The sequence below is a fragment of the Astatotilapia calliptera genome, chromosome 19, assembly GCF_964374335.1.
Source record: "Astatotilapia calliptera chromosome 19, fAstCal68.1, whole genome shotgun sequence".
NCBI classification, from domain to species: domain Eukaryota; kingdom Metazoa; phylum Chordata; class Actinopteri; order Cichliformes; family Cichlidae; genus Astatotilapia; species Astatotilapia calliptera.
In genome coordinates this window covers 17,355,894-17,369,590 of record NC_137440.1, presented here as the reverse complement: position 1 = coordinate 17,369,590, position 13,697 = coordinate 17,355,894, and the positions used below count along the sequence as shown (strand labels likewise).

The 13,697-nt window shown below is 38.4% G+C and overlaps 1 long non-coding RNA gene across 1 annotated transcript; it reads left to right on the top strand.

Annotated features, from left to right (window-relative positions):
* The first annotated feature begins 1,656 nt into the window (after positions 1-1,656).
* Positions 1,657-3,875, top strand: LOC145422480 (uncharacterized). Its single transcript, XR_013903767.1, has 2 exons — positions 1,657-3,650; positions 3,754-3,875. It is a non-coding gene; the product is annotated as an uncharacterized LOC145422480 (long non-coding RNA).
* The last annotated feature ends 9,822 nt before the right edge of the window (positions 3,876-13,697 follow it).

Sequence of the window (13,697 nt, the reverse complement as noted above, 5' to 3'; positions counted from 1 at the left end):
GACATGACTGGGGGATAGGACAGGGAGAAAGAATGAAAGAAAGAGAGGGAGAGAAAGAAAATCAAAGGGCAGAAGAGACGGTGAGAAGGGGGGAAGAAAGAAAAAAAAAACAAAAAAAAAACAAAACACCTGGGTCACCTGTATGGAGAAAAAAAACAGAAGAGAAAGCAAACAACAAAGAGCAACATAATAAAAAAAAACAGCACCATCACAATAAACTAGCTAGCAGTAGATATCAGTAGATACTAAATAATAAACGATATTGTGCAGCACGCAAGATAGACAGCGCACAATGTGCTTTGAGGCAGCAGCCAAGAAAGCTGTAGTCCGCGTCTGTGAATACCCGTGTGTACACCTGTGTGCATTTTTTTTGTAATGTAAATGGCACTCATAAAATGAAACATCAAAGTACACAAGCAAATTTCAGAATAAACTGAAGTGTTGTTTTTTTTTAAGGGAGGACAGGTCTCAGAGCAGCTCATGGCCTGTTTATGGTTGAATGGGCACATTTATTACTGCCTGCTTTCCTGTGAACTTTTCAGGGATACATTAAAAAAACCCAAAAGCACAACAGCAGTTGAGGAGCTAAATGTCTGTATTGTTGCCAAAACCAGAGTCACATCTGTTTCAGAGAGTACAGCACAAGACTGCAAATGCAGAGGTAAAAGAGAGAGGTCAGCGGTTTGACGTTTGTCTCTGTCTGTTTTCATCCTCAGATGTCATAACAATTTGATGGATGTCATTTGTTCTGCCAGCACCAGCCCCAGAATGCTTTTTTATTTCCCTGGAAAAGTCAGATGAACAGCAGGTTTAACTGGTGCAATTCATATGAAAAGTGAATGATGTGGCATTCAAATCACAGTTGATCCTCCAGAGCATCTTGCCTTTAGGACTACTTTGAGATGTAACATGTTACTGTTTTCACATTATACATTTTATAATGTTAGTCCAGTAATAAACTATCAAGATCACAGTTGCTAATAAGTTGCTATTTGCATTACAGTAGTTCTTCAGTTTTCAGCAAAATGTGTGGAAAAAAATAAAAATGATAACAAGTTGAACCTTTCCTCTGTAAATTCTTGTGGAGGGAGAAGAAAACCAGTAACATGATCTGCAACTTTTTTTAGATTACTTTGTCTAGGCAAAAGAGCAAGAACTTTGTAGTGAAACAACTGTACACAAAACGGTTACGAAACTTGTTATTTGTTATTATCTGGGTGATCACCCCATTTCAAGGTGACAACAAAAGAGCACATTTTTCAAACACCTTCAAATGATCGCTTGATTAATTTTAGACATAATTGCAGCTTACAGCTTTTTAAGGATTTTTCTTTTCAGAGGCACGTTTACACTTACTGTCTTAAAGACAATAAAGTGCCTTATTGTCCATATAGATCACTTTGCTTTCAGGGTGCAGGATTATTTGTAGATCTTAGAGGTTCAAAAAGTAGAGTGGGAGGCAGAGCTATCAAGAGACAAACACCCTCTATACATTTAAGATTAGGCTTCAAACTGTCCTCTTTGATGAAGCTTTTCACTTTTGCTAGATCAGGTAATCCTGGCACATTCCTTAATTATGCTGCTACAGGCCTAATGTGCTAGCACCTCTTGTTCACTCCACTCTTTTTTGTGCTTATATATTACCAATGCACCTAAATGGTAAACGGACTGAATCTTATATAGTGCTTTTCTACTCTCCCGGAGTACTCAAAGCACTCTATACAACATGCCACATTTATCCAGTCACACAAGCACTTTCTCTCACGCTTGTGAGCTGTCTAACTACACTCACACACATTCATACTCTGACGGATGCATCGGAGAGCAACTTGGGGTTAGTATCTTGCCCAAGGATACTTGACATGCAGACTGGAGGAGCCAGGGACCGAACCACCAACCTTCCGATCAGTAGGTAGGTGACCTGCTCTACCTCCTGAGCTACAGCCACCCCCAAGCGGCTGTAGCTGTGAATAACTATTATCGTATTTGTCAAAAAAGTTTGAGTAACGTCTTTCATCATGTGGTTCCTATGGAGACCTAAAATATAAAGTGCCTCGAGTCGACTGTGTGAGGAGTTATTATATAAAGGAAATGGGATTGGTTAGAATCCTTTTTTAGGAAAATGTGTTCACTTGCAAACAGTGAATCATGTGGTAGCAGTGTAATGCATACATTCTTGGAGAAACAGGAAAACGGTGTGTGTTGACAAGGAACATCATAAAAGTGGTAAAAGGTGATTTCAGTGACTTTGACCATGACACATTTGTTTGTGACAGACTGCTGATCTCCAAAATGTCAGCATATAGAACTGACAGAAAGGGTACAGTACCTTTGATAACCGCTTCTTGCTGCTGTGCTGAGCAGAGACATCTCAGAATGCAGAACACTTCCAACCTTGATGGGGATTGGCTGCTACTCCGACAGGGTTCTATTCCTGACAGCCATGAACAGAAATGTGAGGCTGCCGTGACACAAGCTCAAAGCTGGACAGTTAGAGAATACACAAACATCACCTGGTCTGGTAAATCTCTTCTCATCTGTCATCATTTAACATGAACAGCTTGATAGAGCCAACCTGATTTTGTCTTAAGACTCAGGTCGATTGATTACTACGTAATCCTTCTTATCCTATGTCACAAAGAAAAAGCAACCCCCAACCTTATAATAATTTGAATTGGAAAGCTCAACAAACATTACAATGACAACACATATGACATAGACATGCTTTAGTGAACATGAATAAAACTGCTGTTGAGTCTCAAGTTCCTTAAACGAGAAGCATAAACACCAGAACAAAGAAAGCAACACTAATAAAAGTGTGCCATATTGGCACCGGCAGTGGCAAAGCCAAACACAGGTGCTATCATACCGGGTAACGGTTCTCGCTCCCACTATTCTTGAGAACACTGGTGATTTTGTGGTTAAAAAGCAGCTGAAAACTCTTTTCTAAACTTGCTTTTGGAAAGCGTTTTCACTTTGGCTGTGAAACATTTTGTGATGTGTAGTTGTTTGGAAAGGTGTTATATGCATTAAATGTTACTCACCTATCATTAACTTTATTATTAACATTAACTTATCATTAACAGTTAGGGACAATTTAATGTTTCAGTTGTACTTCAATGATGATGTACCTCCTTTCAGAATACATTGAGCATGCACAGATAACGGGTAATAACAGAATGTCAATAAAAATATATTACCTTAATCCTTCCTGTTGTTTGCACCATTTTGTCATGGTCTGGGTGAGTGGCTGTGTTTTTCTGACAGCGCTAGGTTTCCTCCCCCTGGGTGGAGCCTCATGTGCCCGCCTATTCTCCACACCGGTTGGTAATTCAGCTGGGAGTATGTAAGACCGGTGCTCTCAACGAGTCGTTGACAGAACGTCTGCTAAACTTAGTTAGTGCCGGGTTTTCAAGTTGTGTTCATTTTGTAGTTTACTCGTGCTAATTCTCTTCTCTTGTGTCACAGTACCTCTTGGACCATTACTCATCTGTGCAGTGTGTCACCTACTGGTGCTCCACCAGTCACTCGCCATTCTGGTTACCAGCTACACCTGCCTGCCCTCCTGCTTTCCCCTCTGGACTTGGAACTTCCTGGACTCTGGACACTCTGGATCATAGCCACACAGGCACTCAGCCTGAAACCGCCAGGTGTTTCCCCCCCACATTTCCTCCGAACTGCTCACAAGTAAGGCAGACTCATTACCACCTGTTCACTCATCCTCCCCCCTGACACCTGTCTCCTCTGTTTCAGAACCTCAGAACCCAGCACCTTGTGTCTAGATCACCTGCCTGTGCAGTACAATAGTTACGTTTCATAGTTGCCTGTCTTTGTGTGATTGTAAATAAATATATTCTTTTGGGAAAGCCACTCAACCTCTGCCTGTGTCTGCATTTTGTCATGGCTGGATAGCCCGTACAACAGGCTGGACTCAATGTTTAATAATTGAAAACTACGAAAAACTTGACATAGTATAGCATTCCTACTGACACTAAACATTCTGTCTCTGAAGAGAAGTGACTAATAATAGCCAGTAGTGAACACTGGTTGATGGAAGGATGTTGATAATGTTCCCAGGCAGAACAAAAGTCACATCAGGCCATGTCTTACAAAGTCAGATACAGATCACCTTATAACAAACACAGTTGTTTCTAGCTAGCTATTTACTGTTCTGTATATATAAATTCTATTTCACTTGTGCCATGGTGAACTTAATGCATCAAACACACTTGCAATTATCCCCTCCCATCATACACTCAGGACCATTCCTCTGCAGATGAGAAGTGAATTAGCTTGTTTGGGCAAGTGGAAGACTTCCAAGTAGACGGTAAAAAATAATTCTTGAACACAAACTTTCTCCTATTAGAATGTCTAACATTGATATGTTAGTGACATTGAAGATGTAACTTGAATAGATAGTTTGGTAAGTTTAGAGAGGTTGGTTTAACTTTCACTTTGAAACTATTTTTCAATCACGACTAGTCGCTAAAAAAAAGGTAGACAGCCTGCTTGCCTTTTCATGTCTTTGTTGGTGAAAACTCTGCTGTGTGCTCTGAAGGCATGGGGAAGAGCGCAGAAAATACAGGTGAGACAATCAAAAAGAAAAAACCCAGAACTACAGTGTATCTGTAGGTCTAATTTAAAAAGGTAAAGAGGTGTTATGGTGAGTGGGTAATGTTATGGGTACACTTTAAGCTCATCTGCAGCCATATGACGATACTATCAGCCATTGGCGATGCTGCAGGGGGACAACAGGATGATTGAAGTGCAGTACGGAACAAATCATCCAACCATACTTCTTGATATGACCACATGCTGTATATCTTGCTGCTAAACACATGCAGTGCTACTTGATAATTTCTTTATTATGAATTATTTAGGGCAGAAGATCCCAGGAAGCTTTCCCGAGGTTCAATTTAAACTAATGTAATAATAATACAGCTATTCACAACATATTTTGAGTTTAATATTATGTCACATATGGCAAAATTTGCTTAAATTAGTTCTCTCACCTAAATTCTTGCCTTTCAGGTTAACTTGCCTTTCATTAATATATGTGTTACCTGAGCCCCTGTTACACAGACTGAATGCATGTTCAGTTTTGTTCTGTACTCTTAGCTCACATTTGCAGTCTACACCTCAGCATTATTTTAAAGCTGCTGTTCAGAGTCTGCTGCTCTGAGGTAGCGCACACTCCACTCCAGGTAAGTGAAAAGGCTTCCCCAGCATCAGTAATCCTCCAGTCAATCCACCAGGGGGGTTAGACTGGTAGAGAGAGGAAGCAGAGGCAAAAAAGGAGTCGTTCCATGGGATTAACATTCATTAGAATCTTCAGCTCTTCAGTAGGGCTGCATACTGACTGCATTTTAAACAGATTCCTGCCAAATGCCACAGTTCCCCCCGGTTGTAATAGAGGGATCTATTTTCAATATTTTCCCCCAATTGCTCAGGATTAGTCCCAGAGAACGATACCGCTGCTTCTCTCCAATTATTGTCTCATTACACAGAGCTTCTGTGACCTCTGCTGATGAACCAGATTAATCAGCTCTACTCAGGTCACTGCTACCAGGTGGTGGTGCTTGTATTATTATAATGCTGACCTTCCTTAGCAGACAGTTGCTCTGTGAGCTAAAGCAGCCTCTCTTGGTATATAGTCCCTGCCTGGACAAGGCTGCTCTCTGAATGAATATTATGCCTGTTTAAAGGCTTTAATCATCATTTGAGCCTTAGATCCTAAAAATCTATTACATGCCCTTCAAGATTCAAAGTTAATTGCATCCTAAAACAATCTGCTCTAAAGTCAGGACTTTGTCACATTATTTATTCGCAGTTAAATTTCACATGGGACATGAAAGCAGGAACGCTGAGCTGAAGTGAAAGCAGTTGTGAGATTCTGAGAATTTGTTGTTAACAGATTAATTACTGTTAATGACAGAAGCAAAAAAGACATAAAAAAGCAGTGCAGAAGTTCATGGATATTAGAAATATTTTGTAAATTCCCTGTAGCGCTGAGTTAGATCACTACGCAGGCATCTTACGAGAGCAAAGACTGTACATAAAATATGGAGGCGGCCACCCTGACATCTCACATTGGCTTCCAGCATGTTGAGTTGTTTTTGTATCTTATTATAAAGTTATAAGATAATTCCTTGCAGTGCACACTTGTGATGTTACAACGATAACAAATAAAAAAAGCAAAAGGCTTTTTCACGCTAAATCATTATAATAAGAGCAGCAGTAAAATTGTTAATAGGACCTTTTTTATGTGAGGAAAGACTTTACTGATGAATCCCAGTTAACGATGACTGGAGACAGAGCAATAACAGAACAAACAACAAGCAGAAGCAGCAGTCCACCCTCTGATTGGCTGATAAAGGGTTATTTTCTTACTGTAGTTTGAATCCTTTTCCACAAAAGTGCAAACTAAACATTTTTTTTTCCAAATTTATTGCACCTCTTTTTTTTGTCTTTGTCTCTTAAATGATCCCCACGGAGTCCCCACTGTCTATCAAACAGTGAGACAGACAACTTTATATACGGTGAGTTATTTTATGAGGAGAACAGGTCAGTGACCTTCACGCCTAGTGGGGAAAGCCTAGCCAGTAAAGAAAAGGGGTAAAGGATGATCACCGCTGTGCATGTGTCTGAGTGTATGAGTGGGTAGGGTGGCGGTGGACAGGTCTAGACTAAATTCTCATCGTCAGAAAATCAATGCTGGCCTGTCACTCAAAAGACCCATTTGGATTGTAGCTCTTCCTTTGGTGAGACGTAATGTCAACATTTGCCTTGCATTCTGTGTGAAGGTCATGAATTTTTAAACGCCAGACTTCAAACATCCATCCTACACGCTGGATACAAAAATGAATTTGGAATCTCTTCCTTTCATCTATTGTACTGGAAGTGAAAATAGGCGTCTGAGTCACTGTTGCCATAGTGTGATTGAACAGAAGGTTGCTGGTTTTATTTAGAAAGCTCACATGTAGTATTATTATTTTTTTCATTAGATTATTCTGGAGGCCTCCCTAATAACCCACTAGTCAACATCTTCTACAAAGTGCAAGGCGACCAAGCATTCTTCATCTTCCGACATTACAAGAAAACTTTAATTTTAGCAACAAAAGACTTGTCTGAACCAGCTTCCGTGTACCAAATCCAAAACACAAGTCAGCGAACTTTGTAGATAGAGGTTTGATGTATGAAATTTAAGGAATGGCAGACAGCTGCATTTATCAACTGCTCTGTTCAGGGCTGATAACAAAGATCTACGTGCTTCTGAATTTCCATACAACTTCAATCATCAGGCAGATGTTCTGGTACTGAACTATTGAATCCCCTTCTTTTATGATATCTACTGATAATCGTAAAGGGCGTCCAAATATTCTTTCAGATGCCGTTCCAAACTGCCAAGAAAAATGTAGAAAACGCTAGTGTGCACAAACAGAATGGCAATGTTTTGCCCAGAGTGGGAGGACTAAGTCAGTAATGACATAAAACAGTGCCCTGTATGGCCTAAGCGATAAAGCCTCTTCAGAATGCCAGATTGCTCACTGTGCCCACACACATCCCCATCCCAATCACTCCATAACTGCCACAGAGCCAGAATGACGGACCGTGTGTTTCTATAATCATGTAAAAAATGTTGAGTGTGCTTTGAGAATGTGTTTTCTGTATTTTATAGATGTAATTAGTCATTCTTCGAGCCAAGTTTTTTTGTTTCCTTTTGTTTGTTTATTTGTTTGTTTTTCAAATTGAACCGTATTTTAACTGAATGAAGCATTGGGACATTAATGTATTTACTGTAATTGTAGCATAATGATAATTACAATTATAATAATTACATGTAAGTTTTTAATTTATAATTATATTCTTATAGCAAGAGATGGGAATCTAGTCGGGAGACACTTTTTGTGTTTTAACACTTGAATTAACACATGACTTTTAAAAGTTATGTAATTCTATTAAAATAAAAGCCCATTGTCTCATGTTCCACAACTTTTCCTAAAATGGATTTATTTATCACATAATTAATTTTGGACTGTGTAGAAAAAAATAAATCATTTATATGAACAATTATATCTAAAACTGCCACCGGAGTCCTTTTGAACCCAATATAAAAGATTCTGTGTAAATGTGCTCAACATTTGCAGCATGCTTGACTGAGTAGCTACAAATATTGTTTACACACATTTCAATATGAAGACTGATTTAACACAAGCCAGAGCTAGTGTGATGTGACTGTGAGATAAATATATAGTTAAAGGATGCAGGATTACTGCAGGATTGTGAGAGATTGAGGAATATTGAGCCAGGACAGAGCTGGTCAGAGTGGAGGAGTTCATGACTGGACATGTGGAGTTGCTGGCTGTGCACAGCAGCAGGGGAACTGAAGTTGAATTGCGAGTCCAAATTGTGGCGTGTTAATCCGAGCAAATAAGAAGTGAAATCCAGAGCAGAGGAGGACTGAGGAGCAGTGCTGAGAAGGGCAGCAGACTGATGCTGAAATTACGATTCAGCAGCAGTACAGCGCTGGCAGTCCTTGGATGGCACGTCAACTTGTAGAAAGCATCTGCTGTTGGTGTTGGCTGTTGATGGAGGCAGTGTACAATATGTGGTAAAACTGGTCTGCAGAGTACTTTTGCTTATGCCAGTCTTGGTCCATCAGATATCCACTGATAAGAGTGAAGGTATAATATAAAAGGAGGTGAACAGAAGCAGAGTTTTAAAAACAATTACGTTTTTAAAAAAAATATTTTAGGTTTTTTTTTTTTCCACACCTCTTTCATTGAACTCAGCTGTTTCTTCCTTCCCTATTCTGGCCTATTTATCAACCAATGGCATTAGAATTCACAACATCATCCACAACCACCGACATGCAGTTGAGATTTGGAAGACTGAGAACCACATTTGTCTTTGGTGAAACCCCTTCTTGGTATTCTGTTTGTAGAGAAATACATACACAAACAGACACAATCACGCTAACATCAATTATACAGGAGACAGCGCAGCGTGGACTATGAGGGAACGGTTGTAGGTCTGGTGAAAAAAAAGATGTGGAAGAGATGATAAACATTCTTGGATTTTTTTTCTAGTAATTTATTTATTGAAATGTGTTTATTTTCTTATAACATCTATGTCAGGACAGTTTTAAGATGTAAGCAATGACTTGGTAAATCTGTTTAACCACAGCGCTCTGTTTTCATATCCAAAATTCTTTTTTTTTTTTTACTTTTCTGTAATGTTCTTCTTCTACAATAATCAAATTCTTTAGATATGTTGGATATCATGTTAGTTGTTGTGCCCTTTATTTGTTTGTGGATTCTGCACTACATTTTATAATTTGCAATGAAATGATCAAACTCACGAGAGAAAGGACATGCACAGTACTAATGCCAATTTCCTCTATTGCAAATTAAAAAAAAATCTCCCCATCCTGTTAATCCTTAGTAATTTGATATTTTAAAAACTTAAAAAAAAACCAACAACTTTTTACTTTTGTTGTTGTGATGTTATCCCAGTCTCAAGACTAGAACATCACTTACCATTGGTTTGTGGAGTTCTATGTGTGTGGAGCATGCACACTTTTCTATCAAGTCTATTTTTTCAAATCAAATAGATTAAATCTATTTTTAGTCTCAAACTGTAAGCTTTTTCTGCTGTAAAGTTTGCAGTTTAAAATAGGAGTTAATGGGGATAAACTTGTTCCTGGATATGGAATCCAGTGGCCATTCAAGGAACTGCAGTTTTTGGCACATCGGAACAAACACGGTGTCTGGCATCCAGTCCCTATAATCAATCAGTACGCTGAGATGGGATACTGGCTGAAAACATAACCAAAAGAAAGTTGCTCATGGGTGACTTAATTTTGATTACAGTACACTTTCTTCTTGATTTTTTCTGTATATGGTCCTTGTATACTGCATAGTGATCTAAAAATAAATATTAAAAAGAAAGTTGGCTCCAAAAACTAAGCTAACATTTTTCCTCTGCCCAGTAGTGCTGTTTCTCAATCTAGTTTATTTTTACCCTGCTTTACCCATTTTTAGAAAGCTCTGATGATGGGATATTGTGCTTTCTCTTGAATATAATATAATGACACTAAATGGCACTCATCCTGTGGTGCTCAAAGCAACAGAAATAATTTGAAAGATCTTGTTGAGCAGTATAATTTGGGAACTATTTTTTTCTGTTTAACCACACTCACCAACTGTGCACAGTAAGTGTGTTTCTACCTGTGACACAAGGCTTATGCTTTGAATGTTTGCGCTGCAGTGTTAACTAGCTTCCTTTTGCATTTAATGCAGTTATGTTTTATTGAGTCATTTATTTCTGATGTTACACTGTAACTATGTTACTGTAACTATCTATCAGTGTGTAACATGGTTACGGTTGGAGAGCTGATCTTTCTATATTTTGCACTTGGTTATATATGGTATTGCATCCATTAATGCAGGTGATTCTCTTTGTTGCTGGCAAATATTTAGTAGTTACATTTGGAATGCTTTTTCTTCTGTTTTACAAAATAAACCACCGATTATTGGTAATTATTAATGGGGTGCAATGCACTTTGCAGAGTAAACAGATGCTCACTGTGCTTGTGGCAATTTAGGATTTTTAAACCAAAAAGGGCTAAATTTGGTTCCCATCTGTTAACAGTCTAAATTACAAGGTTGCCTGAGCTCAGCTGATTGTGACAGCAGCAACACAAGGAAAAGAGGTCATTTAGATACCCACAAGGCTGTGTTAAAGTCATTTGTTATGTGTCATTCTTTGCTGAGCTTAAAGTCACAATGTCACAGCGATGGTCTTGTGCAGCACACTGGGTGGCTGAAAGTGCTGGCAGAGTCAGAGTTTTCTTTCCACTGGTGCCATGTTAAAAATGGATACCCTCTGAGAACAGATGCTCTTTTTGGAGAACCAATACTGTTTTAGTCATCAGGAAAAGCTGCAGACATTGTGATATTTTTAAAAGACAAACAAAGACACATTATGATTCTTTGTTTATGCTTCCTAGCTGTGTTGCAACCCCAGGTCTCAGCTCAGTACGCTGAGTGACAGCCCTGCACAGCGAAGCAAGGCTTTGATTATGATGTTGCTTCCTATCCAAAACACTTCTTCAGCCCTGTTTGTGCATGTCCTTGATACTCAAACCAAAATTGAAATACCATCAGTCATGTCTAAGCGTTGTGATTACTCTGCCATTGTTGCTGTTTAGGCTTTAGTTTCAGAGCTGGTGCAAATATTGTGCAATAATTTTACACACCATAGCTACAGATTAGTTACTGTGCATTAATTTTCATGGTGGTTTATGAATGATAATTACTTGGCATATCAAGCTCAGAAAGGCATGCAAATTAGCAAAGTTCATTAGAGGCATTAGAAACACGTTACCCAATTATGGCTATGCCAGTGACACGGACAAAGAAACTGGATGCACTACCTAGAGGCTTCTTTTCAAGCTGGTTAAAATCCGATAAAATAGCTAAGGGTCGCGTTATGAATCTGAAAGAATAGAGTAAGTGATGCTTAAATTTGTAGAGGTTTAAACTGAAGAACACATTTTTAAGTGATAAGTAAAATTATGTAAACCTGCCCCCCCCCCCCCCCCCCAAAAAAAAAAAATAAATTAGACAAAGTTCAAATACAGTATAGCCCTGCCATAAACTAGAAGCCTATCCAGTGTATAACTTTAGCCCAGAGACACCCGGGATAGACTCTCAGGTGTCACTGCTAATAATATTTGAACAATTCCATTTTTTCTATTCTTTTCTTTTCTGTGGTTTCACACATTTAGACTTTCAGCTTCAGCATGAGTGATATTAATGATATAAGTAATACATGTGCAGAATTTAATTAAATTTCTACTAAATTATTTTACAAAGATGCCTCAAAATACTACAGTGAAACTAAGACAGCAGTCTGACCCTGTGAGACAAATTCAGAGTGTACAACCTTTAAAAATAGCAGCCGTACTGTAAGCAGTCCAGAGATGTAAGAGAAGTTGCCTTTGAAGGGGACATCAACCTAATTTAAAAACAGTACAGTTTTTGATCTTTATAGGTCAGTTCCCAAAACATTTTGATAATATCTCACAGTGAAGTCTGAATTTTCTCTGGGGTTAAGGCTTGCCTACCATTAGTCCTAAATACCATTACTCCTTCACTGCACCTAACCTCTTCTTTGTTGTGGGGCCTTACTCTCCCTTCTTTAGTCTATTTTTCAGCAGATGGACTTAAGGAACACATTAAAATCTTTCATCTTTATATCTCTAATCTTTCTGCTGTAAGATGCAACGTGTTCCCGGGAGTGTTGATGCATTTCTCTGACTGTGAGCACTCAGAATGCTCCCGCAGACCCCTGCATTACTAATAAATGCTGGTTAATGTGTGTCGGCTCCACCGAGAGCCATACATGTCTCTCAAATCAGAAGAGAAGTATGTCACCATGTGTGGCAGTTTTTTCTTACTTACATTTTTGTTCTTTATTGCATTAGTTTATAGAAATGTGTGCTAAAACTCGACTGGTTTCTTTTTTCTATGTATTTGTTATTTTACTTCATTCTTACCAGGTGTTTAGATCTTGAAATGGGTTCTGAACACAAGAAAGCATGTTCTGCTAGATCCTGGAGATCACTGTTGACTTGCTGTGCCATGATGAAAAAGTTACACTTCATATGCAAATGATTTTCTGTTCATCTGCAAGAATTCTCCACAGTCTATCAACTTGTCATTTTCTAGTTTTCCTTTGAGCACTTGCTTTTTCAGAATGTACCAGCTGTACTAGCAAGCCAACTACATCTGATGTCTCCCTCATGTATGGTTCTTTTTTTCAGTCTCATTCTTTTCTTCATCACATGCACTGTTATTTCTTCACTCCTCATAAAGACAGACAAATCCCACCTCGATGCAAATGGCAAGTCTTAGCCATCAGTTAGCATTTAGATTTTGATAGCACTTGGCAAAGTGAAACAAATACCTTAATTATGTTGATGTGCCAAAAACATGTCTGTTTTCCTTGTAGCACAGATCATGCTAGCTCAGTGTCACATTCTCACAACTTTTATAGAACAAACTTTTTTTTTCATATTATTAGTCACACAATAGTATGAATGATTACTATTATTGTATCCTTTACATCTTACCCATAAGGTGGGATATTTATCTGAGCAAACAAAGTTTACGTAGACATGGTATAGCAATTGAAAGAATTGCTACTTAAAGGCTTGCATGTGTGTTGAAGTCTACCATTAAGTTTTTCCAAGTATAAGGTCGATTACATTTACAGGATACATGAAATGAGATTTCTGCCAAGTCTGAGCTGTGTGCTTTAATCACTCTTTGTAGCTGAAATATAAATATAATGGATTACTTGCAAGGTGTCAAGGCTATGTTGATTTAAACCTTTAGTGTCTTAATTCAACTCAGCAGATACTCAGTTCGTGTCTAGGCTTCAAAATGATTATGAAACTGAAACGTGATAAAATGAACAGTCTATAAATAAGCTTACTGATATTTGTTGAAGGAAAATAAAGAATTTATCTCTGTGAAATTACCATGAAATTTAAGGTTTATGGTAAAATAACTGTAAAATCAAGTCGGTGAACACTTTTTGTAGATTTTTGAGCGGATTTAAACTGTGAAATCAGGAAGTTAACAGGTACTTGTAAGTGAAGTGAGAAATGCAAACTGATCTCAAGATGG